General features: G+C 38.1%; 1 protein-coding gene across 3 annotated transcripts in view; it reads right to left on the bottom strand.

Moving 5' to 3' along the window:
* Window positions 1-25,222, bottom strand: part of LOC150095860 (zinc finger MIZ domain-containing protein 1-like) — a 383,815-nt gene extending 358,593 nt beyond the window's left edge. For all 3 annotated transcript variants that reach the window (XM_090409083.1, XM_090409084.1, XM_090409085.1), the window contains exon 1: window positions 24,893-25,222. The gene's annotated coding sequence lies outside the window, so the exon portion shown is untranslated. The remainder of the gene's footprint in view (window positions 1-24,892) is intronic.
* Window positions 25,223-26,546: the final 1,324 nt, after the last annotated feature.

Below are 26,546 nucleotides of genomic sequence, written 5' to 3'. Positions count from 1 at the left end.
AGTAGCGATTTAATGTCAGTATAGCCAATTACAGAACTTCGTGTTATTTGGGGATTATTCAAATTACGGTGTGATGAGGAGTGCGCTAGTTGTCTGCAAACTGCTCCCAATCATTATCATATAACGCAAGGGGTCCAATTGGTCACTGTCTAAAGCTAGTAATCCTGGACTAATACTCAAAAAGGTCCAGCAAGGTGAAAATGTGTTTGTTGACAGGGGATGTTTTTAATAATACAAAAAATGCTGATAATAAGGAGGAATGTCCTTTTCAATAAAGGAAAAACTGAATATTCATAGTCCAAGATTGAAAAAACAGCTTAATTTCATCTGGATGTTCTTTGCGAGTCTCCATTTCTGCGTAACAAATATGCAATCGCAGATTTCATGAGTGTGTCATACTTTAGTGCGATGAGGTTTACCACGTGGTACCAGTCGCCACCCGGGCGCAAGAATAAGGTCATCTGACCCACCTTCCGGTTACAGTTAAGGATATGCAGGCGTGAAGGCGAGACAAGAAAGTGCGATACGACGGACGGATTCACCCACAGTGTTCGAGTGTTGCATTTCTCTCCCCGTACACCCAAAGAGGTCACCAAATGGCGTTGGTGCGAGGAGTCCAAAAAAAAAAAAAAAAAGAAGAAGAAGCGCGTGCTCCGGACAAATGGTATACAAAGTGACAGGTTAAAACGAAAATAGTTTGGGAAGCGGTTGACAGCCGTGACGAGGCGGGGAGTTTCGAACAGTTCGGAGAAATGATGATGAGGAGAAATAGTCGAGAACGAGTTAAAAATAGAGCGGCGCTATTTAAAGATGCAGAGGGACAGGGGAGATATTGCTGTGTCCCCTCCTTTCTCGTGTTCTGTCTGACAGCAGGACAAACACTCGGTGCGTGGAACGACCGCGCTAACTGCTGGACTCGGGTATTAAGAGTACCTCGATGTACGTAGCAAGCAGCCAGTTTTCTCACGTCAACACATCGCTGATTGCCACAGACAAATCACTCGCCGTCCCGACACTGTTGCCATTCCACACGTACATGGGTAGCAATCAGCATTACAATTTAGGGGGCGAAAGGATATTTTATAAGGGAAAAAAGAAACGAGGAGCCCTTAAGGTTATAAGGTTATCTGTTTGCAACAAAATGAACACGTCCTCCCCCTCTCTCGATTATATACAGAGGGAGAGTTTACGAGCCTTGTAATCTCCCTCTCGCAATACAACAACTCTTTGGCTCCTTCTCCATCATGAAGAACATTTTAAAAAAATTCAGCAATATTCTGGGATCAAAAATTCTCACAAAAAAGCAAAAATAATGCATTCATTTGTTTCTTATCACTTCGTAATTCTGATACACAACCCCCTCCCCTCTAATTATCTCTGGAGTTTCAATTGCTGATCTCCAAACAACGAACTCGCATTCCTTGTGGACTTCAACGTCTACAAGGAAGTCTTCATAGTTGGAGTATCTGGAATATAGAAAATGAAACTCGAGATAAATAATACCAAATAATCCTCACAACATACTCAACTTTTCATTAAAGAAGGTCGAAGTCCCCCCCCCCCAAAAAAAATATCACAAGTGGTTCGAGATAACTGTTGGTGCAAGTTGTTACGGTGTAAATTGTTGTAGCCTGGTGTGACACTATCATCCTACTTGACGGAGCCTGACGCACAATAAAGGTGGGGAGACTGTTTGGTTTCTAAAGAAGTGAAACCAGATTATTAAACTTCATCTACATTCATTAAATTCCCGTGATATGTACTATCAGAGCGTGAACAGGACACTGTGATAGTACTACATGAAAGTTTATATCATTACTAACATCCTGTCAACAACTTTTCCTCCAAATGAATCTGTTCTCTCTCAGGACTCCATATTTTCAAATCTTATATTTCGGTCTTCTAAGACTTAAAGTGTCTTACTGCATCAATGCACCAAGATCTTCGTCTTCCTCTGAGCCTTTTCCTAATACCTGTTTTGCTAACCTGAACTTTCCCGTTCTGTTTAGGTGTCCATGCCACCCGAAATTAATTCTGCTAACACATTCCTCAATGCCAACAGTATCAAATACTTCCTCACAACTTTCATAAGAATCTCCAGTCTTTAAAATCAACTGTTTTGTATACTGTTAGTTTAGCGTTTTGGTTAATTTCTTATTACATATAAATTTACCACCTTTGCTTATTCTGTTGTCTATTTCAAATTTAATTTGCCATCTTTACTGCTGAAATACTTCACTTGTTCTTTGGGTTCACCATTCAGGATACACTTGATGTTTTCAATGGTCTACCTTTTTTCCCCATAAAAAATTTATTACAACAGTTATTCAATTTAGTCAGAGAATCTTGCAGACTTGTAGCGGATTTATTTAGAAGTATAACACCATCCGCATAAAGCAAAGAGCTGACATTAACATCTCCAATTCTGATATCAGTTTTAATACCACTTTCCTTCATAATGTGATCCACATAGATAATGAATAACAGAGGGGATAATGTACATCCTTGTCTCACACCAGATTTAACATTAAACCATCTTCCTGTACTTCCTTCAATTCTAACTGCTAACTTATAACTCAAATAAAGACTAAGTATTGCTTGATATAATGCCCCATTGACACCATTCATTACGTCCTTAAAACTGTAGCGTTTCGAATAGCTTCTCTTTCTTAGCACCTTGTCATATGCCATTTCCAGATGGACAAAACTTAAATACAGATCTTTGTTATATTCCCATGATTTCTCAACTATTTGTCGTAAAGTGAAGATCTGATCCTGACAGCCTCTATTTGACCCGAATCCAGCTTGTTCTTCACCAAGCTTTTCTTCCACAATTCTTCTCAAGTATACTGGATTAAATCTTACCAGGAACACTCAGTAGGGAAATCCCTCTGTAATTCTCACATTCAGTTTTATTTCCCTTTTTATATATGGGTACTATGAGAGCTCTACTCCAATCATCGGGAATTCGTCCCTCTGTCCAGGCTTTCTGAACTATGCAGTGCAGCCACTGTAAGACTCTTATACCACCATACGTCAGCATTTCTGGTCGAATATCATCTACTCCTGCTGCCTTTCCACATTTCAGGCTTTTGATGGCTTTTTCTACTTCAAGTATGGATATGTATTCCTGACTGCATGCCTGTTCAGTGTTTTTTTTTTTTTTTTTTAATCACTGTGCTGTTAATGTTTGTTCCGTTTAGTAATATTTCCAAGTAATTACTCATACATCTAGAATATCTTTATCTTCAGTTTCATGTCACCTTTATCATCTCTAATTCCTTTTACAGAACGTTTTCTTTCATTTAAAGTTACTTTAATAGCCTATAGAACATTTTCCCACCTTCCCGATCCTTATCTTCTATACTCTTACCGAAGTCCTCCAATGAATTTTACACCCACTGTTTTGCCTTCTTATATTTCTCTGCGTATCCATCCCCCCCCTCCCCGCCAGAGGGGGGAAAAAACATGCCTACTTGCCAGGAATTTTCGTATATGCTTTCTTCTTTTCAGTGATGCCCCCATAAATTCTTTAGTCCACCACGGGGTCTGATTTTTCTGTTCTTCATATGCTTTCTTGGTTGAATCAAAGTCGTGTTTCGAGTTTGCCACGGAATCATCAAGACTCGATTCCTGTCTTCAAAGTTTTATTTTTTCTTGATTTCATGTAAAAATTGCGATTCGATTCTTTTTTAACACTAAGTGATCACTTCAAATCCTTTGTGTCCTGAACCAGTGGGAGAACATCGCCATCAGCTAAAACACAGTCAATGAGATTTCTCTTATTCCTTGTATATTCTCCGCATGTGAATTTGTGAAGATTTTTTATGTTGGAATATGGTGTATTTAATGTTTAGTCTGTGTCCTGAACAGAAATCCAAGCGCTACTTACTATTACTCTTTTTTCCAAATTTTCCCAAGATGTGTCTGGTATTCATTTGTTACTCCGATGTTTAGATCTTCAAACAAGGACCAATTTTTCCTTTGGGTCAACTGCCTTCTCTAATGCCTCGGAAAATTCCTTCACTTCTTCCTTAGCTGAACCTTCTGTGGAATTATAAGCACAAACCAGTCATCGTCCAATTCCACATTTTGATGTTTGTATCCATCACTGTTTGCTATTCAAAATTGTGTTCATATTTAGTGTTGAATACTATGGGCTGCTCATTCCATTGCCTCAATATTACGTCTTGTATTATCATTTTTATCACTCACTTTTTAGTTCTGCTTTACACCACTTCCACGTGTATTTTCATCGACACGGTTCTGTTGAAACTTGCAATCATAGGCTGTACAAATACGATAAACTACTGGTGCAAAACTACTCTATATTCAGTTACAGACCTACCTTATGATTCTTCTCATTCTTTCTACCTATCCATATTCTCGCCTCATCCTTGTTATAGCTGGCTGATATGAAGTATACGCAAAATCTCTTGTGTAACTTGAAATTAGGAATAGTATATTTTAATAATAATAATAAAAATACTCAATTAGTGAATAGTGCCACCTGGTGACATACGTGTTGAAGGAATACATAACACGCCACTGGTCATATTTACTTTATTTTCGCTTTCTGTCTATTTTTCCATAGCGAAAAACATTAAAGAGATTGGTCAGACTGTACGATCTCGAACAATAACCCAGCAGTCACCTGTGCCAGCGTTCTCTCTGCCCGCCTCTCACTCAAGAACGGAGTTATGGTCCAACGAAATAAGGATACGTTCCGAAAAAGATGGCGAGTGCGAAGAGGACGCGCACAAGAAGAAATAGATATAAGTGTTGGTTAGTAAGTGCGTTGGGGAAGGATAAGAATTCGTTTTTTACGGAAATGGCGCAGGCAGCGAGAACGTGCTTGTGTGTTGGCTGATAAATAAGGTTTTTTTCGGGGCGACTGACCAAATAGCTACGCACGGAGCCAAACGTCAGTCCAACGGACAGACAACAGGGTCAGTGACCTGAAAAGTTACGTGTAGCTGAGACAAGTGGCGGTGCAGTATGTGACGATATGCATCGGTATCGCAACTACATCTTCCCTCACTAAAAATCATTTGAGACTTTTATAGAACTGCATCAAACCAGATTTATTCGAGTGGAATGTATTATCAGTTAAGCCTTTTCAACAATGCTGCAATCTTCTTTGTTTGACGTACACAAAAAACTAAAAATACAAAACTACCAACCTCATTATAGAAATAATCATCTTACGCGAGAGGGCGCTGACGCGAATTGTTAATGTACAGCAGAAGGGCAATCTGGCTTTTGACCAATAAAAAGATTCCTGACCAGTAAAAGCCGTCTCTCGAAATAGAACATTTACTTGAGGAGCTCCCAACGTACGAGTTGGCTCTTTATGGTATGCAACATTGCCACATACCTTTGGAGCTTCTCTAATTGAGCGCGCGCGCGCGCGAATGTATTTAAGCAACGAAACCAAACCGGGTCTTCCTCCTTATTAGCATATGTAATGTGTGACCGAGCAGGAAGCTCTGAGTGTTTCAATATAACATTCATTGATTTATTAGCTTTTTTTTTTTTTTTAAAAAGTTATTGTACGCATGCGTACTTAGACGTTCAGTACGCAACAATAGCAACATGTTAGCAGCGGGTAAAACGTTCTAATGCCTGCTGAATAATAGTTGCCCTATCTGTTAACTGTCTTTATTATTTGGATAGCCACGTGCAAACAATTTCACAGGCGCGTTCTGGCGTGGTACGTGACGCATTGTTGCATGCTCTAGTGTTCCGCGAACCAGCTGATTGGCATTGGGTGTTGGAAAGCGCTCATTTGAAAAATAATCTCGTACCGGAAATACTTTTATACGCAGAAAAACTAATTTTACACCCATCCAGCACCCCCATCCACCTTCCTGCTGTCCAAGACTTGAATAGCATTTAAAACTCATTTATAGTATAGACGATGATTAGTTGGGTTTGTTTAATGCATTCGAGGAAGTCAGCCGGCCGAATATCTCTGATTTACATGCTAATGGCGTCATCCAACAAGTTTAGAGGTTATTATGGGTCACATTAAGGACTAACACGAAATCCTAAACAGTCGCCATTGATTTGTTGTTTTTTTTCTGTGAATCAGTAAATCAAAATATACTGTATGACATAGAAATATTTTAAACGCAGTACTGAAATGTATATTTACGCTTTTTTTTTATTATTATTAAAAATAACCTATTTCTATTAAACGATATTTCAAGAAACTGGATTTCCCTTGTCGGTAAAAAAATAATTCATTATTCGAAAATTATGATTATATATGAGACAGAATTAAAAAGCAAATTGCTATATGATTTATTATATAAAAAGTAAATAATAAAATATCTTTATTTAATGATTTTGCATCGATTCAACCTTGGTATCTTCCTGAGTCTAGCACCCAGGAAGATACCAGTCATGAGACATTAATAAAGGTCGAAACCGGTCTGGGTAGCGACTCTTCCCATAATGCATAGCAAAATACACGTCTGAAAGGAAGTGTGCTTTGCGTTATGGGATACTGAAGCAACTGATGCGAAGCCTCTATATACAAGAATCGTAGTAGTCAAGATACTTCATGCGCAAACTTTGATAAAGGATTTAAAAATATATAATTTCTTGGTAAGGTAAATTTAACATGAAACTAAGCATAAATAATTCTACAACTGCCTCTAATTCGGAGTACTTTATAACAAAACAATACACCTCTTCACTACTTTCATATGCAAAATATTTAAGAAATTAAACATGATTTAATTCTTATACCCCCTCTCCCGTGTGATGGCCGGAATAAGAACAGCTCCACTGTAGTACGAGGGCCATGCATATCGTACGAGACAACTAAAATGGGTACCCAGGAGGGTAATGGATGGCAATGCTGTAGCCAATGAAGTTTTAACTGAGGCTCTGCTATTGCCGTTACCCCACCATGAACAGAGCTTATAGCTCAATAACACGCCATCCATCCATTTTCTTCTACGGATTATGGGAAATATGAAAAGCATTCTTGCTTCACCCATCTAGCCAAAAAAAAAAAATAAATAATTCTTATAATCTGGAAACTGCTTTAAAAACCAAACATGGAACCTTAAGTCACTTGAGGCCTGTCATAAGAGATTACGGATGCTTGTATTCATACCCAAGAAGGGGTTCTAACCCGCTGTTTACTTAATGGAGAGCAGGTGGGCCATCTAATCGGCCACCAAACAGATTCATGTAAAACTAATTTTTGGGGATAGATAGGTTTTATCACTCGATAAAGATTCTGTAAAATTAGCAGTGGCAAACTTTGTTGAATTTCGGATATTTTATTATATTAAAATAATATTATTTTAAAGCCTTTTATTAAAATAATAATAATAATAATAACGTGTATATTAACGAGAAAGTAATGTAAACGGTGCCATGGAATAAATATCCCAAGTAATTGTGGAGTTACTGACGTGGCACCGCCAAATTCGATTAATTTTATTTTTAACAGAAATAACCCAAAAGTTGCACACGGCGAGAAAGACGAAGTCCTTGGGGGGGGGGGGGTGATTCAACACAGATCACTACATGCGTCAGGTGAGATAAGACCCGAGAATATTGTAAATTCTTAGAAAAGACGAAAACGAATTCAATTCCAAGAAGTGATTGCGTTCTATCATGGTTAGACACCAACAAAACAGACTGGAGAAAAAAGAGACCGCCATCTGACCCTGGAATAAGTAAAGGTCATAGTTTGGTAAACACTCCTTTACCTGGCTAGCAGGTTTTAGTGTTGGTCACACACTTGTCCGCTTCCTCCCACAACACGTACGGTATAGATGGCGAAAGGGCTGTTTACGGACAAATGTTTGCGGCCTGGAGGAGCAGAGAGAGAGAGAGAGATGAACTTACTGCCTCATTTCAGGGTGAATGCACGCCTGAAGTCGGTCTTAATGATCCAGCAGAGTTCTCCACACGCCTTCCTGCGTATTTATCGCCTTTACAGATGCATTCAGTAGAACTGTAACCATTCCTTAAAACAGTTCCGACACAAATCTGCATTCTCCGGAAATAAGATCCGGTTCCCAACAAACGAATTCCCTCCTGATGACATAAATGATTTCTTAAGCTTGTCAACATATGTAGAATAATTATGGCAATCTTTTATTCAGACTATTAAAAATGATGTGAAATAAATCACAAGTCAATTTACTGCAAGCTGCATCCGGATTATAAAGATTCATTACGCATGCGCTATTTCCGACTTGTATTGTTAGGAATGAATTTTAATTGTTAGGAAATCACAATTGTTGCTTTTTAACTCGGGCAGTCTGTTGACAAACGATTAATTTTATTTGTGGATTTTGTGTCTGTTTTTCCTTTGTTGAGAGGGCGGGCTTGACAAATCTAATGTTGAACTCTGTTTTCCCATCAACTGTTGCTCCAGTGGTTAGTGACAAATGGTGTGTTGAAACTTTCGATTCCCATTTGTCTCCATTATGTCTGACTAAGCGTCTTCTTTTGATTTCTTTTTATTTTTAACCAGATTTAAAATGGAACAGCTACAGAAACAGGTTTAAGTAGCACAGCATCAGGTACTCCGTGTCTTCTAGGCCAAGTGCTATTTTCTCTGTACAAGAATTTAGCGTAATCTGACCTAGATTTACGGGGAACGCAGTGACAGTAATGCAGCCAACGACAGTTTAGAACTCTTCTGACAAATAAGTGTCAATGCGTTAACTAGTTCTCCCGTATTATTTGGGGTCACATTTTTCCACACTCCACATAGCAAATGAACTATCAAGAACATGGGCGGCACCACCAGTCGATTTAGAAAGCGAAAGAAGATACTATAGTGCATTCTCAATGTTTTAGATAAGCTGCTATCGTACTTGATCAACTAGACACCTGAAGTCATCTTGCATAGCATTTTCCCTCCAACTCCGAAAATAACGTCAACTTTTAAACAAGAAATAATTCCATTGAAATAACAGACATGCGTGTTGGGTATGGTTTCGCGCGCATGTGTATACGAGAAATTTGTAAAAGGCGCCAAGACCTTTTATCTGAGATTTCCAGATATTATCTAGTGGTTCCTGCGATCTTGGAATTTTTTTTCACTGTATCCCCCCCCCCTTTTTTTTTCTAATGAAGAATGATTCCCTTATCGCAATTAACAATAATAGGGCAGTTGGAAGAACAGCCTCTGGGCTGTTCCTCCAACTGCCCTATTATTATTAATTGCGAAATGCTTGGTTCCAGTAATGAGGTACAGTAGCGATTGAACCTCCTGAAATTGGAACCAAAAAATGTGATTTTCTCCTTAAACAAAGAATAAATAGAAATACAGTATATCATAAATCTCCTCCCTCTCACCTCATCCCCCCTTAAAAAACATGTGAATCGTACTTCCTCCAAAAAAAAACCAAAATCATCACTGATGGGTTCAAATCCCGTTTGACATGAACAAACATAAGACTTTTTTTTCATACAGTTGGCGAGTTAGCTCTCGTATCAGGATCAGGAGGAAAAATAGGCCTTTCAACAACCATAGTTCGTAGACAATGAAGACAAAATTGAGCCATATAAGCATCCATTTGGGGGAAGGCTCCCCCACCCCCACTTCTCTCCTCCTGAAAAGAAAGTCAGTTACAGAATAAGTCATATTGTCTCTTGACTTACATATTTCCCAAAACTATTATTATGCAATTTAAGTTAACATAAGTCATGTAGCGACATCTGTCGGTTGATCTGAAATACCAGTATGATGAAATATAACTCGATTTGAGTTACAGGACTTCATACTAAAGAAAATTATTATTAACTAGTAATTGCAAACTATCAAGAGAATTTTAAAAGGCAGGACACGTGACGGATAATTTCGTCTGTACACTGCGAACGAGGTTTATCTAAATGAATCCCCAACTACATCTCTCCAAGTTTATCTTGGACTGCTCACTTTGTCTTGAACTTCCTCTGCAAAGGTAAGTTGTTATCGGGAACAGTAGCGATCCGCTTATAGGTCACCAGAAAGGGTTCTCTCCTTTGGCGGCGCTGCCTAATTATCTCTTTCAGGGAACGTCTCTTTCCCATTCATTATTGCCTCCTCCTAATTACCAACTGCTCCGAATCTCAATGCCGGATATGATCACCCTAATTTCCTATTGTAAACCACGCTGTATACCGAAGCAAAGGTTTGATCAACTGCTTCGTTTGCTTCCTCTACATCTTGCTGTTCCCCCCCCCCATCCCAATCTCGTGCGGTGTGCTATCGGAAATGTAAAGTTATACAGCTAGTTTGAAGTCATCGCTTTGATTAATTATTTAGCGAAAAGGTACAGTCTGTATTTCTATAAAGCTTACGATAATTTGAGTCTTATTTATTATTTTTTTTTTTTTAACTTTTCAAGGATTATGTTTTCTTTGTGAACTTAAAGGTGTTCATATTATCGAGGGAATGGGCCCTATCGTAAAAAGGACTCATCGTATTTTTGTTTATCAGTACATTGTTTCACCGCTTGGGATCTCATTACACACGTGTCGCAGGAGTCCACAAAAAAAATCCGATTATAGAATACTTTTCTTAATCAAGGTCAATGAAGTAACAGAACAATCTTATAAAATATGTTTCGAAAAAAAAAATTCCCATTTGTCAAAATGCAGTCAACTAACAACACATACGTACGTACGTAATACTATTTTAAACCACTTTGTGCAACTGTCAGTTCTCTATTGTAACCGTCAACAATCACCACTGTTTAACAATGCCGTTGGTGTTGACACATCACCATGGACCATCAACTATGATTAAAATCCATTGTTAATGTTTACATTGTTGTCAATCGGTTGAATGATATTTCAACACTGAATATTTTTATATTTATTACGATAGCGATTTATTATAAACTTAGAAAATTATAAAGGATATCAAACAACTGATTCAACGTCTGCAGTTCGAACACTAGTCTTAATAAAAGACCAGTTAAGTTGAATAAGGAGGGATGCTTTCCTAACCGTAATAACTACTAGTGATTTGGTCCGTCCGCCCAATAGAGGCTGAAAACGAAGATGTAGATAACATCGCTTTAAGAACCTCTAAAACAATTTACAGAGCTTGGCACAGAAGCGGCAGCAACCCGCCTTAGGCCTCCTAATCCCTGTTGCCACTTGCTTGTGGCATCCGAAACAGAGGGACGTTCGATGTTTTATTAGCATGTAAACTGCACCGCCACCATGCGGCTGCTAATCTACAAACAAGGGACGGACAACTTATAAATGTGTGGTGACATTAGATTTTGTTGTTAGAGCCTTAACCCCTGACTGCCTGTGTGTGTTCCGGTTGCTATAGCTACCGGATCCGTGGATGGAAAACCACCGCAATCAATCACGCTCCGCGAGCTACTTAATCAGTTGTAACGGAGGGATGGCCTTAGCTCATTGCACGGTAGTAAATGTCCGCTCGGGGATTAACGATTCAAAGCCGGAAAAGTCAGCGAAAACTTTTCGCGGTGTACAAATAATTACTTGTATTGCGTTTTATATTCATCGGAGGCGCGCGCATGCGCGCACAAACACACGCGCCGTCCGGAGGCATGTAAAAGGCGCGCGTAAACTTACGGAAAAGGTTGGTTTTCGGTAGGGAACCATAAATCCTACAAATTGCCGATCGTGAAAGGCGTTCGCCAATCAAAATTACAGTGGCAGTCTTTTTTTTTTTTTTTTTAAATTACTTTCCGGTGACCTTTGACCTTGTTTTGATCATTCATTTTCGCGTGTCGGTAAAGGATAGAGCTGCATCTTGTCCTTGGGCTCCACAAAGAAAAAACAAAATCCAATAAATTACATTTTCTTCATTACGCAACCCTTAACTGGGGAGTTCGATGCGCGCAAAAACACGCCCCTCCGCCACATCGGTCATATCAGGTTTCTTCATCAAATATTTACAGTACGGCATTCCACTTAAAAATCTTCCATCTTTGCAATTAAGCTAATTAGTTCATTCAATCAAATTGCGTAATCCTCTTTCTTTTTGCCACGAGAATCATTTTATTTCTAATTAAGAAATCAAATATGATTACTCATTAACAGGCTCCTTCTTATCAAGGAGTGAGTCGACCATCTTGGAACTGCGATTGCAGCGAGGTGATGATGTGCGTTTAAGTGAAAAGAGTGGTGGCGACGGAGAATATCATTACAATCTTAAGAGGAGTGATCAATGGCACGCCTCCCCTGGTGGAGTGATTTATTTGCAGGGGAAATGCAATATTCCATTATCGTCATATGCTGAAAAGCTCAAAAGCAGCATATTGGTCGAGAGAGCGTGACGACAATCGAATGGTTTTAACTTCACTGATGACGCAACAATGCTGAAAAACTGTCTGAATTATTAAAAATAACAGAAGATATAAAACAAGTGTAAACTTAATTCTATCAATGCGGGATAGGTAAATGCCATCTGCTAATAATAAATTGCATTAATTTTATAATTATTCAACGCTTAAACCAAAATAAGAAATCTGTAGCAAAGATCTAATTCTTCTACATGGTATAGGCTGTCTTTCAGTTGCTGATAAAATGATCTGCTTAACATATCAGGTGTTTTTTTTTTTTTTTTTTTTTTTTAACAATTCGGGTAACCTCTCTTTTGAGTGTGAACACCATCTTTTCTATCTATCGTATAATGTTTCTCTCACTCATCCTTCACTGACTACGCACAACTATTTCAAAGTACAGCAGAGTCGTCTTTCGCCTATGGTGAAACTGCCACAGTTTCACGTGTATACAAATACTTTCATAATTCTTCGCTGTACTTCGTTAACATCCATACTTTCCTCACTGTGAGATTACGTTATTAGCACTTAGTCATCGACATATTTAAGGATTTATATCGGAATAATTCCCCTCCCGCTGAACTATTTTATAACACTTTCACCTTCGATATCAGATAAATAATGTTTGATAGGTGATGATCCTTATATTTCTTGACTGCTTTCAATTAATTTTTTTTTTTTTTTTTTTTTTAAAAACTTGGATAAACTCGGGTTCATCTTATCAATTCCAATGATTACTTTGTGCAGGAATTTTAATTTTTATATCGTTAACCCACTCCATTTCCTATGGATTTCGATTAATCTGTAATGAAAATTAAATTAAAATTTGTAAATTATTTCTTACCTTAAATAATATATATAAATACCTTAAATAGTGTAAATCATAATTTTTTGAAGTGAAGTCGATCGTTGTTCAAAAAACGACTTTCGGGTTGAATTCGTTACTAAATGAATAAATATTATTTAACCACATTTTACAGAATGAACTAAATTACCTTTATCTGACAAGCAGATGCGTCAACTGTAAATCCAACTCAACTGCACAAGGGAAACAAACCTTCATTGAATCTCTTAAAATCTAGTATGAGGTTTGTATTTTAGTTGACTACACAACAGACCTACGAATCTATAATTGGTGAAATAGTAATTAACACTGTTAATAAGCCACTTGACCTATTTATTCATAAATTAAGGCGATGGGGTTCGCTGGTTACATTCAAGATGTTACCTCACACTGCGATGAGGAAATACCAACTGTTCCACGTATTGGGGAATAAGATTTCCTCTTGCGTATCATCCGCGAGGAGAAACACTAACAATCTGAAGGAAGAAAACGTAGAGAAAATGAAGAAGATAATGTGTAGATGATCTCAGAGAGTGGATCATCCACCTATCAATAGGAGGAATGATACGGGAATTGTGCTCATTTCGAGACATGTTGTATTGAGGATGTTGATAGTAGATACATTTATGAAACTCTTAAAATAGAAAGGGGATATATTTGTTTGGAATTAAATGAGTGACAACGGGGGGGGGGTTGTCATGTTGCAAGACCGATGAGAAATAATTAGTCATTCAACCAGGGGTTTCTTTGTCGGTGTCACTTAATGCTAGTCCCACTTACGTGCAAGGGAAGATGCGAGAGTTTCTGGCATTCCCAATAACTGATATTACTACAGAATAACTTCTTTTAAAAGTGCAAGACCGGATTATCAAAGGATAATTCGGTCGTTGAAGTCATTCATAAAAATTCTTCATCTTCCATAATATAATAATTGTTCAGGAATTAGCAAATACAAAGAATTTCATTGATCATATGACCCGGCAAAGATAGGCAATCAATATTAAATCCAAGCTACAAAGACAATAATAACTACCATTGAGGGATTTACTCGTAAATAAAAAAAAAAATTAATTAAAGTTCTACATGTTTCGCTGTCTGACTAATAGTTTCATCAGGATGAACGTACCAGAGAATATACAAAAAAAAAAAAACTAAGAACTTCTAAGTTGAAACGAATCATCTCACATATGAGTGACAAATCAAGCTGTTATTCCTTTAGATGGTTATTGACATAATGAAGGTCCGAGACAGTGGCTCACCCAGGAGGACACCCCCCCCAAAAAAAAAATAGGAGGGAAAACACCAGAAAAATTTCCGAAAATCTTTTCCTAATTAAAATTCTTTTTTTATTTATGTTGTGTCGTGTCTTCTATTTCTATACTACTTATGAATTAGCGGTTACATAAGGTGGGAATACCCTACAGCTCTCGGAAATCATGGCCACTGTGAACACAAGGCGAACGAGGTAGTGCTCGGGCAGACCGAGCGCTACTTCGTTTGTCCGAGCAGGGCCAGAGGAGATCACGGGTATCCTGTCTTGGCGATCACTGCAGATACTCAGTCATAGGTCGTATGCAAATATGCAATGCGTGGCGTCTATTCTCAAATCGTCTGTTGGACTTCCCCCCCTCCACCAAGATTAAATCTTGAGTGCTCGTCGCCCCCCCCCCCCCAATTAAATCTTGAGTGCGCCACAGTATCAGAGAATTGCAAATGTCACGAAGTACGAGCGCTCTGGTTACTGTTTAAGATGCCACGCGATCGTATCACTTCAGAGGATTCCTTAAAAAGAGATCGTCTGAGAAATCTGTGAAAATATGAGTACTGAGGCCGCTTAATTCTTTCCTTTTGTATTTGACATCGTCCGGTGTTCTTTTTTTACGGATTTCAAACTACTTCCAGTCTATACAATATAAGGATTGTCGCAAGTACATGGAATCTTGCATATCTCAGGATATTTTTCAAAAGGAACTCTGAATTTTCTACGTTAGCCAAAATTAGGATGTAGATGTTGAAAAGCAGTTCTAATTTTGATTTATTTTAGTAGTTGTCCTGTATGTTGCGAAACTGCCAATGTAGTGTAAAGAAACGGAACATTTACAATCTATTTCTGTAATTGTGAGAGCTGGTTTATCAAGAAGTGTGTAATCTATTATAAGTGGCTATTTTGATGAAAATGGTAGAATGAAAGATAAAGGTATATTTTTTGTTTCATCATCTTTTTGGGTTTTTTTAAGGTTGCGATAATTTTGCTGCATCATCTTTATTCGGGAAGCGGGGTTGCTGAAGCTTGCGATAACGCCCAACTTTAGTTGAGGATGGTGAAAGGAGCTGATGTATAAGCTGGCTAAAATATTTGCATACCCACTTATCTGTCTATAAAACTAGCTGTTTTTAAGAAGGAGTTCAAGTGTCCAATGTGGTTCTTGACAAGCATGAATAAATATTTGGAGAAAAGGTAGATGGGAGAACTCATGCAATCTAGTATTGCGATATCCTATCACTCGCAGATTAATAGAATATTGTATTTAAAAAAAAAAAAGATTTAATAAAAAAGAACCATAATTGGGCTTCTTTAATAAACTACTGTATTACGATATTCAAGCAGTTATCCCAAGTATATTAGATTGTACTAAGTGTGTTGAACAGGAACACAGATCAAGCGAGTTTGGCAGGGAAAAAAAGCAAGACAAAAAATATTTTCTAGGAATCCTTAACAATTCATTGATTCTCATGGTAAACGAAACCTCTTCAACCATGATACGAAGGCTAAGGAGAACACCTACACCACGTGACCTCAATTCACGACCTGGGAAATTTGTATGTGTGTGAAAGAAGTCAGGAAAGAAATCAAAGCAACGCCGTCTTGAAACAAAAGGAAATCATCCGTTATCAGAACAGAGCATGACAAGCAACAAAAGGGAGGGGGGATGAAATGCGACTGTTGCTATAGAAACACTCTCTGCGAAGTGCGAGGATGTAACGTCATCTACTTGCAACAATCTATTCCAAAGGTGATTTTGTCTGCACATAAAACTGATCTGTGGGGGAGAAATGACAAATAAAGAGAAACCAGTACTGGATCTGAGTGAAAATATATCGGTGGAATGACGGAGAATATTTCAAACAGGAAGTATTCTGTTGTTTGCCCTGCAGCGGTTAAGTGGGCGGTAATTACCTACAGCTCAAGCCAGTCTTCGCTGGTCTTCACGCCAAAGGCTATCTGGAGTTGTGCCAATCGGTCTTCTACATGTAGAGATTTTATCTTCATAAACAAAAAGGTGGATTAATGGGGAGGAGGCAAGAAAAAAAAAAGCCTTAGTATTAAGTGATAACAGCTACGTATCAGGCAGCTGACTTCGGACATATGAATATTAAACAGTCCAAAATCAGTGGCATGTCGTATGACAGGAATCATACCGAACACTGTGCGATATGATTCCCGTACCACACGTGCCGTACAGGTGTGTTCGATGGACTGTGCGAGCCGATTGTGTCACTGCGGTGAGAAAGGCCATTCGTCTATTAACAAGGTTGTGTTTCTAATTACGTTATAACCAGGTGAAGGTTGTTTGGGGGAAACTTACAGAATATCCTTGACTCATTCCGTTAACTGGTCTGCCGGTGACACACCATGACCTGGTGGCCTCATTTCTTGTAGAGCGATGTATCACTTGATGTGGGGTGGGCAGCCACCAGTCAAAACAGTAGTCCTGGAAGACAATGTAGGTTTATGTAATTGTTTACCTAGCCCGATACCGCACACAATCAAGATTACAGAATGTGGCGTGCGCTCGGTAGCTGTTGACCTCCGAAACACGACTTTGAGGTTATTCCCTGACAGCGCGGCTCTAGTACGGAATTCATTGAAAGACTACTGGCAGCGATTTCGGTGAATGGTGGTGACCTCTGGCGTGTTTTCTTAGGTTACTCTTGTCCTTTAACGAAAGTGAGGAAATGGAACTGACTAAACATCCGGGCTCTTATCATTCGGGAATGACTGAGAGCGATCTCATGGACGCCTGATGTAATTTGAACTATATTTGACAGAATATGGGACGATTGCCGAGAGAATCAACGAAGGTTCGACAAACATTTATGTTTTCAACCTTCTACCAACAGAACAATGCATTTACAGTCGCAACATGAACTCTATAAATTACCCAATTCCTATTTTAATACCGAAAAAAAAAATAAAAAAACCTTAACACCCCCTCCACACACATACTTCGTGTAGGTTGCACTACGCATGTTCACAATCTCTTTCTTCTGTAATCTCATTGTTTATGCCAATTTTTCATTTATTTCTGTATTGTACGCTATCTGCATATTAATGGCTGTTCAAAATTTACAATAATCCCCAATAATTATTAGTGATTATAAATAGAACGTAATGAGCAGTAGCTAACTGTCTGAATACCCTTTGTCACCATATCAATACTAATATTATGAAGATATATCGATATTAACAATACAGTAATTTTAAATGAAAAATACAACACCCATTCCTGGTCACAATACAATTTGTTACGTTAACCTAGTGTCGGGTTAATAAGCACAAATGATTGGAAATTTGTAATGAATAAGGCTCAGAATTGAACTCTGGGATACTCCAATCTTACCCACAACACGTGACTCCTATGTCTTCCTTCTAAACTACCTGCCAACTGCCGATACCAATTCAGAGCATTTGTAAACAGGAGTTCCTTAGGTAGACTGTCACCCAAAGACTTAAATCCCATCATAGTACATTTAATCAACGGGCCATGCCCCTTATAAGTGATGATATCATAATACTCCGGATATTAATCCTAATAAATGACACCAATGGTATCGCCAGCACATTATAGCTGTAGGATCCGGAAACTTTTGAAACACAATAACAGCTACGGCATATTTAAGCCTAAAATAAATATTTATGATTTTTTTTATATTCTGTAGTATAAACGCCAACCTGCAACCCCTCGAGTGGTAACACCGAGGAGAGCGAAGGAGGTTATTTTTTTGTAAACCTTTTTCTGAGTTGGTACTTGTGGTAGATGATTTTCATCGCTTGGTGTAACGCCATGACAAATGGCCCCTTCGTTAACGAACTCCGCAATTTTTTTTTATTTTTTATTTTTTTTAAGCAGTTATCGTCATGTTTATGCTCTGCATTACACTGTGTGAATACTAAAATGATGACATTGGAATTAAATTTTGCTTTCATTTATGCGTAACACATCGATATTAGGTCACTTTTGTGACCTCCATAGGAATGGCCACACCGCAAGCAGATAATGTATTTCATAAACCGAAAAACGTAAAGACAATGTGTGTCGGAGAGACCTGCCACAAGGTGAATTTCTACAGGGTCATTCCCTTGACCACATTTACCCCACAGGAACTACAAGAGTAGCTGTACAAGTAAATGTCTGTTGCGTTAAAAAAAAACTCCTAAACAGTGATCTCAGTGTCTTCCAATCATTCTTTTCTATATCACATTTTTTAAATTAAATTTTTATTTCACGTTTTTAACAGAGTCAAATATTGGATGTCTGCATACTGCACAACAAATCGCTATTGATCTGCATGCTGAAGAAACTTTGGATAGCAATGTCGGAAGACGGATTGTGGGTCAATGCAATGTAGTCAAGACCTTGCAGAAATTCACCGTGCTGTAAGTCTCTCCGGCACACGTCTAGATTCCAATATTGCAGATCTTATATTTGTCTTCTAAGGCAGCGCTTCCCAAACTGTGGGCTGCGGTCCCTTTGGGGGCCGTAAGTTTTGTTGAAGGGGGGGGTGAAATAATGAAAACAAATTTAAAATGTTTTAAGACACAGTAGATTTTCTTTTAATCTTCAAAGAAACGTATTTAATTTTTATTATTTTTTTGTTCTTTTTTATATTTTAATAGAAAAAATCACAGATTGGTGTAGGTTAACAAATTTTTCTTCTTGCATATTTCGGCGATTAATGAATAGTAGTAAATATTGCTTATAAGTTTCGTTTTAAAGATATTGATACGAAACACAAAAAATATTACAAACCAAAATCTTGAATATAAATAGAATGAATATTATAATAATATATGTCTGTATTACAATTTTTTTTCGGCGGGGGCAGTGAAATATTTTAATTTTTCCAAAGGGGGCCTTGGCATCCATAAGTTTGGGGAGCACTGTTCTAGGGCACTTTTTGGGACATCAATTCACTCAGACCGTTGTCTTCTTTTGATTTTTTTTTTTTTCTTGCCATCAAACCAGTTTTTTCATTCTGTTTCTAGTGGCCATCTTCACTGAGATTAGCTGTGGTCACACACATTCCTGAATTCTTACAATGTCTTAACAATTTCTTCTTAACATCTTAATTTTTAATAACATTATCTTATTTATGCCACCTGTTCACTGCTAATCTTTCTCAGAACTCTCATATGTGGTCTCCGGTCTTTGATGAAGTGCTTCATTTCTAACCCAACTCTCAGATCCATGGCGTAAATGTATTAGCCAATATATTGTCCTGAATAATATCTTTCTAATATTTATATTAGAAGATATTATTCGGATTTATATTCGAATATAACCTGAAATGAAATTATTTTAATTTAAATATTTCCAGGCCGACTCAACACATTCATTATGAAAACATAATGAGTGTGCTGTTTTTTTTTTTTCCGATTAATTAAATTAGATTTCACTCACTCACCACATGATTGCATATGCGCCTCGAATGTTGTTGGACAGTTAATCGCCTCGGATATTAAATAGTATTTCCAAATTCCAACAACTCTGACATGCCAGTAGGATTACTCGAGAATATGTGATGATCATCAAGGTTCCCACATTTCCGTGTTTAATTCTGATTTTGGACTTTAATCTCTAGGATTCGGTATAATTAATTTTATACCTACGTAAGTACTCCAAAATGAGGGATTCTCCCACGTAAGACATTCTTTCGTATCATTTGTCAGATGTGTACAAACTGTGACCGGTAATCTATGCATATAAGCCTTGTAAGTAACAGCTAATCAGCAAATAATACAATAGATAAATATAATATTCACTGACAAAATGTAAAGCTCTGCACTATTATGACACTTGTTTTGTTCATGATATTGCTGCTGGTCAAAAGAATTTGAAAGACGGTGATCCTGGTTGCCACTAAAGACGAAATGTTAACCAAACTATCTTTCGAATTTCTTAGAATTTAGACTGCACTAATTTTAAGCCGCTTAGAGAAATAAGGGGATTAAACAGACCTGCTAAGCGTACTGATTTCTTAAACTCTCTGACTGCTCATTGCACTAACTTCTTGGAAGTAGATACGTGTACTGTTAAACGATAATGGGCACATTTCTTTTAATTAAAAAATAATAATAATAAAACGCATAAGAAATATATATATATAATAACAATGATAACCCGTCACATTATGGACAACAAAGCGAATAAAGCACTTTATAGGTGTATGTGTGCGCGCACATTTGTGACATGCTGTTATTTTTTGTCAAGCAAGATCGCATTTGGTCTCGAATCATACTGTTCTGTTTTACAACATACTACAGCTACCGACAGAGGGCGCATTTTGCACCAAAATGCAAGATTATTTCCATGCAATAAATAAAGATGCCAAGAAATTATATTATATTCTTCATTCTATCCAAGTGTAAGCAAACAAAGTTTGCGCGTGAAGTAACTTCACGACTAGGCAACTCGTATATGGAGATTAATGACGTCACATCACTTGCCTTAGTATCCATTATACATGTTATAACATGTATAATGTTATATATTATGGTAAGAGTCACTACGCATTACCTCTCATTAGTGGGAGCCAGACCCAAAAGTGATACAAAGGTTGAAGTAAGGCAGAAGTCATAATTGCATATACAAATAGCCAAAACGTGTCACAACCAGTACCGTCGACAGGGTGTAGCATAGAGGCAGCATGCCTCACGGCGCTAGTTCAGCCATATTGCGATAGGCGCCGCCGTCGCTACAAGTTGCAAGTGCGAAAAGAAGTTTTTCCAAGCTTAAACTGATTAAAAATTATTTGCGAACAGCAATGACCCAAGAAAGATTGATTGGTCTCGCAACTATATCGATAGAGGCGGACATAGCTCATAATTTAAATTTAGAAGAGCTTATAAACTGTTTTATTGTCCGATATCCCCGTAGAGCAAACATTTAATTAATATTATTATGTAATCGCTTTGCATAAATGTTTCTCTTGAAATAAAAACAAAATAGCAATTGGAGAGTTTCTTATATTTTTGTCTTATAATCCATCAGGAGCGATATTTAATTGTATGCCTCACGGCGCGATCTAATCTAGCAACGGCCCTGGTCACAACTTATTATTAAAATGCTCTGGATTAGAGATAGATGTTGGAAATTTTTTCAGTTGGTTATATTATCAATTAAAGGTGCCAATAAATTATATACTTGGTTTAATCCAAGTGTAAACACATAAAGAGATACAAATGTAATTTATTTATATTATATAGGTATAAATATTACGCATTTTAAATATATTAAAAGAAAAACGATCTACAGTGTACATCCACGAAGAAAACTATAACCATGTTCTGGTATTTAATTTGTCATTCGGATATGACGTCGACAATTACATACCACGAGATGTGACGTAATAATGGATACTTCTACCATTTGGTAGAAGTACTGTGTTAATTTTAAAACAACATATCTTTCTTTACTGAAGATCTAAAACGTATTTATTCATTCTCATAAGAAGGATTAGCCTTCATTACAAACAAACGTACTCTATTAAAAGACTTCTTATTGATGGTTATAATAAGAAGTTTGTAAGTTTTTGTTATGTTATCAAACTCTGAAACGATGCATCAGTCATAAAGTCAGTCACATTCGCAGCCAGACGAAAAACAACAGTTGATGTTGACAAAACATGCCATGGACAACACGGTATCATCTATGAAACACAAAGCGCTAAGTATAGCACCGAGCCGTGAGGCCACTAGACTCAGATAAACTCAATTCTCACGAGGGCTTTTGTTTTACTCTCCTCCAATATCCCTTTTGAAATAAAAAAGGGCCACAATGTTGATCTTATATAGTATAAATTGCTCCGGAGACTAGAGTAAGAAAATATTTTTGATGGATGCTTTTTGCAAATTAGATCTAACGAAATTTAAATAAAATAAAATGATACATATCATAAAACTCCATGTTATATCTTCCACAACAACAACAAAAATGTATCAATATTTATTTTCTTTGGTTTTGCCTAAATTCTGAAAGGTATACGCAAAATATTTTTGGGTTTAGTGTTCAAACCTCTGAAAACCGCAACTGTGATTGTACAGCGAAGACACTTGACGAAACATGGTGCACAGTTCACAACGATAAGAGGATTACAAACAACAGTAAGAAGGGAGGAAGATCTCTCTACAGGAGTCGAGTCTGATCACGTGATAATCTGCCGCAGCCTTGATGGGGTCAGGTCACGTGATTGAAACACAACCTTCGGAGACATTCGACTTGTCAAAGAGGAATGGAAACCTTCGTTTCTCTCGCCGTTTTACGATCGAGACAGGCGGCTGTCAAAGTAGTTCTATTACTGTTGCGACACCTTTTAAAGATTAGAATTCTGTCGAAGTTTTTCCATCCCTCTTGGTTGATGGCTGTTTTTCTTAACCAACTATTACTCTCACCAACGATTCGAGAATTAAGTTTTGAAATCGATGCCAGAGGTCAACAACTATCTACAAGGTGTAAGGTACAAGTCCGATTGCATCGTATACCTCGATAATGTAGAGAGCGTCAGTCACGTGCATGTACGTGAGGGAAGGGGGGGGGAGTCGCACCTCTCATATAAGACATACAAACACATCCGCAGGAGCACATGTACCCAGTTCACGGCTAATTAATTATAAATTGTAGACTTTATATTAAGTTTTGAGTGTTTTTAGTGCCCATTTATTTCTATAAGTCTGATTTTTTTCCGACTTTCTCTTGATTCCTAAATTTCCTTAAAGAAAGCCTGAGGGGAGGAGAGATTCCTAATACAATGCGGAAACTGTGTCTGAAATTCTTGAGTGAGGCGTAGGATACATTTAAATGCTTCGTATTAAGGAGTAATTGGGGCAACAGAGGCGTTACAAATAGGGCAGTTACACCAAGTATCACGATTTTCAGTTTCGACGAAATTTGGGACAGACCTAATCGTCAGGTGTTTTCTTTTTGTCATTACTATTCTATTTTGTTTCCTTAAAAGACGTTTTTGGAGTGTGGAGCACATAAAAATGTACCTTTTGATGGATTTCCCTGTTATTACAATCAAATATTTCTAACTCAGTTATAACAACGCAAGTATTTTTTTTTTAACCACAATGACTATTCTAAACATAAAATCGGGAGATGTTGATTCCAACAATTGAAACATAACTGAGTTTATTCTTTTCAGCAAACAAACACACAAGTTCCTTGCCATTGTTGTCTACAAAGTGCTTTCCTTCGTCACCTTGACGTAACTTCCGAACTATTTATCGGGAGACTAAATTCCCACCCATCCTGTGAACCCTTTTCCCGCGTTGGTTTAAAGAAAATGCATGAAAGTTTGTTTAAAGGTCATTTTCCGTTTTCAACAGATTTGACGAATATTAGTGGTGCAACGAAGTCACATTTTCCGTTTTCAACAGATTTGACGAATATTAGTGTCATTAAAAAAAAATATATGATACGAGCGAGAATGACCATACGACATTTCTACGTCCTGTACTGGAACGCTGTACAAGATCAACAAGCGAAATCTGCCCTTGACGACTCCCCAGTAACCAGCACATCCCAATACGCGATTGTGTCAATACCGCTACATGACGATAGAGGAGTGAGAGGGAAAAATGCGTTTTATCCAGCACGGAAAAGGGCACCTTCCCTTCACGGCGTGTAGTTACACGACTGTCAAATCGTTTGCACCGAAGGTATCACCGGAGTGGCGAGGCATGGCTGCTTGCCAGTACCGCAGGTACAGGCAATTTTATTTTTGTTTCTCTGCCCACTGTCTGATACCCTTGCCGTGCTCGCGGTTGCCAAGCCAACAATCCAGCCTGCATTGACGATACCTCTCCCCCCCCACACACATCCCCTCTCTCTCAACCTCTTTCTCTTTTCTAAGGTCGTACGAACGGATGGACTTTGTCCTCACAGCCATGTTTTCCGATAACACTCAAATAGTAGTTGTTGCAATATCAAATCTGAAGTTACGCTGAATGATTTCTACGATTCAACATTGTATGTAATTAAGACTCAAACAGTAGTCAAAAGCAAGTGGCAACACGGTTTACCACGAAAAAAATATAATTTATCTATTAATTAAATAACTATTAAAGTCATGCCTTAACAATTGTGACATTCCAACATTTAATCTCGTATCCACTAAGCTCTTCGTAAACGTGAAACAAACAACGCGTGCGTGTTAAAGCACGCGCGCCGCGAGAAAGAAAAGTACACGTGCAAGCGCACGCGTCACTTAAAAAAAAAAAAATAAGTAAAAAAAAAATAAGAAAAGAAAAAAAAAATCAAGGACGCTTATGTGTCAGATAATAATGCAATCCACTACTTGACATTGTTGCACTTGTTACTGTTGGAGAAGGTAGGGTTAATTCGTAGAACGAGGCTTAACGACTTGTAATAAACCTTTATATTAGCTTTCTATCGCATACCACCTGCGCCACAGTTCATACTTATAAACTTAATAGAATGAACGGAAAAAAAAAAGGTTATTAAACTCTACTTACTTGATACGTAAAGGGTAATGATACAGCTACAATCCTCACTGACAGTAACAAACTCTTCGCCCGTTGGTCGAGCTGAAACAATTACTTGATTACGTCACAATAGCATACTCTCCACTGTAAGGTGATCTCTGATTAACAAGGCTTAGATGGTCGGCATAGCACCATCAAGTCAGCACATCTTTTTAACTGCACTCCAGGCTTGATCACACACCGCACGACTTCCTTGCCAGCTGGGACAGTCGATTCCACCTGGAAGGGAGAACGGGGATAACACGTAGGGGCAGGTGACGACACTGTGGCACGTAGCTATCGGCCGCCTGCCGGTCGCGGTACTGGTACACTAAACAGTAACAAGGCCGCTAGCGTTCGACGCCAACTGATACATTATGTGAAGGGAATGGCTCGGGGCGCGAGCAGATATGGCAACGAACAAAGAACCCTTGTGTGAGAGACCAGAAAAGGTTGATGCGGCGGGGTTGCTTGATTTGAATGTGGAATGGGGCTGGTGTTGATTAGCAGAAAGGAAATAGATCTGTTAGCTTCCTGCTTTTGTGTATGTGTGTGTGCGTGCGTGCGTTATGAGAAGTATTAGAGTGATAGCACGGAGCAACCCATCGCCCTGCTGTTAAGTTTTTAATGCAAGCTCTGGCTCCGGAGTGATGGCGTGTTTACAGTGCCGTGCAAGCCAGACAGACTTAGGATCACGCCGTGAGGATTACGTGTTTTAAATCGATGGTAATCTTAATGATCATTACCCCTTCATTAAGTTAATCATAACGCAGCGTTCCCTCCCACTATCGGATGTCCATTATTAACATACGGACAGGCCGAGAATGCGCTAATCTCCCTTGTTGCATCGGGGAAACTGTTGCAGGGTTGAACAATGTCGAACTCTCAACATGTGTCACAATAGTTTACAAGCTGTCAGATAGCAACAGATTAATTATGAGCATTTCAGGGGAAAATAAATATTTTCCTCTTATTTTAGCGCGCGGGCTCAAGGCCTCCCTCCACCTACCAGGTAGATGGTTTAGTTTACAGACTTTAAGTAGGCCACGACGCACCTTAGTCAGAGATAAACTTAATAGCAGTTATTGCTTGCAGGAAGGGGAGATCAACAATAAAACAAACTGGTTAAAAAACGGAGCTGAGCCTTGCTTTGTTTATTATAATATTCGATAATAAACAGTAGTATTGTCGGATTATCGAGACGAGATCGACTCCAGTCCTGTGCGAAGATCATCTTCTAAATTCTCCTTTACCCCCCCCCCCCTTCTATAAAAGCCCCTTATTGCATCTTTTTGCGTCTGAGTGGCAGGAAGTTTACTAGTCCAAGTCAGATGGTGCACACAAATGACGTCATGATCGACAGGACGTCGAACGGAACCGAGCTAAGAGGCTGATAATTATGTCTGTCAGTTGCATACGACGAAACAAGATTCATATTTTTCTTATTCCTAGAGTGAAATAAAGTACTGTTTTGTTTTTGCAACAATTCTAGGCATTTCTGCATCAGATGTCGCTGTGATCGCACCATCCTACAGATTTCTCGTCTAGTTCTGTTTTAAAATTATTTTATTTTCAATTATTTTTGCATGAACAGTTGATTAAATATTAATTTGGCTTGTTACCTATTATATAAAATGGAAGGAAA

Source organism: Typopeltis vanoorti, chromosome 19 (assembly GCF_054136105.1).
Source record: "Typopeltis vanoorti isolate ZY-2024b chromosome 19, IOZ_Tvanoo_1.0, whole genome shotgun sequence".
NCBI lineage: Eukaryota > Metazoa > Arthropoda > Arachnida > Uropygi > Thelyphonidae > Typopeltis > Typopeltis vanoorti.
This window is presented reverse-complemented; position numbering and strand designations above follow the sequence as displayed.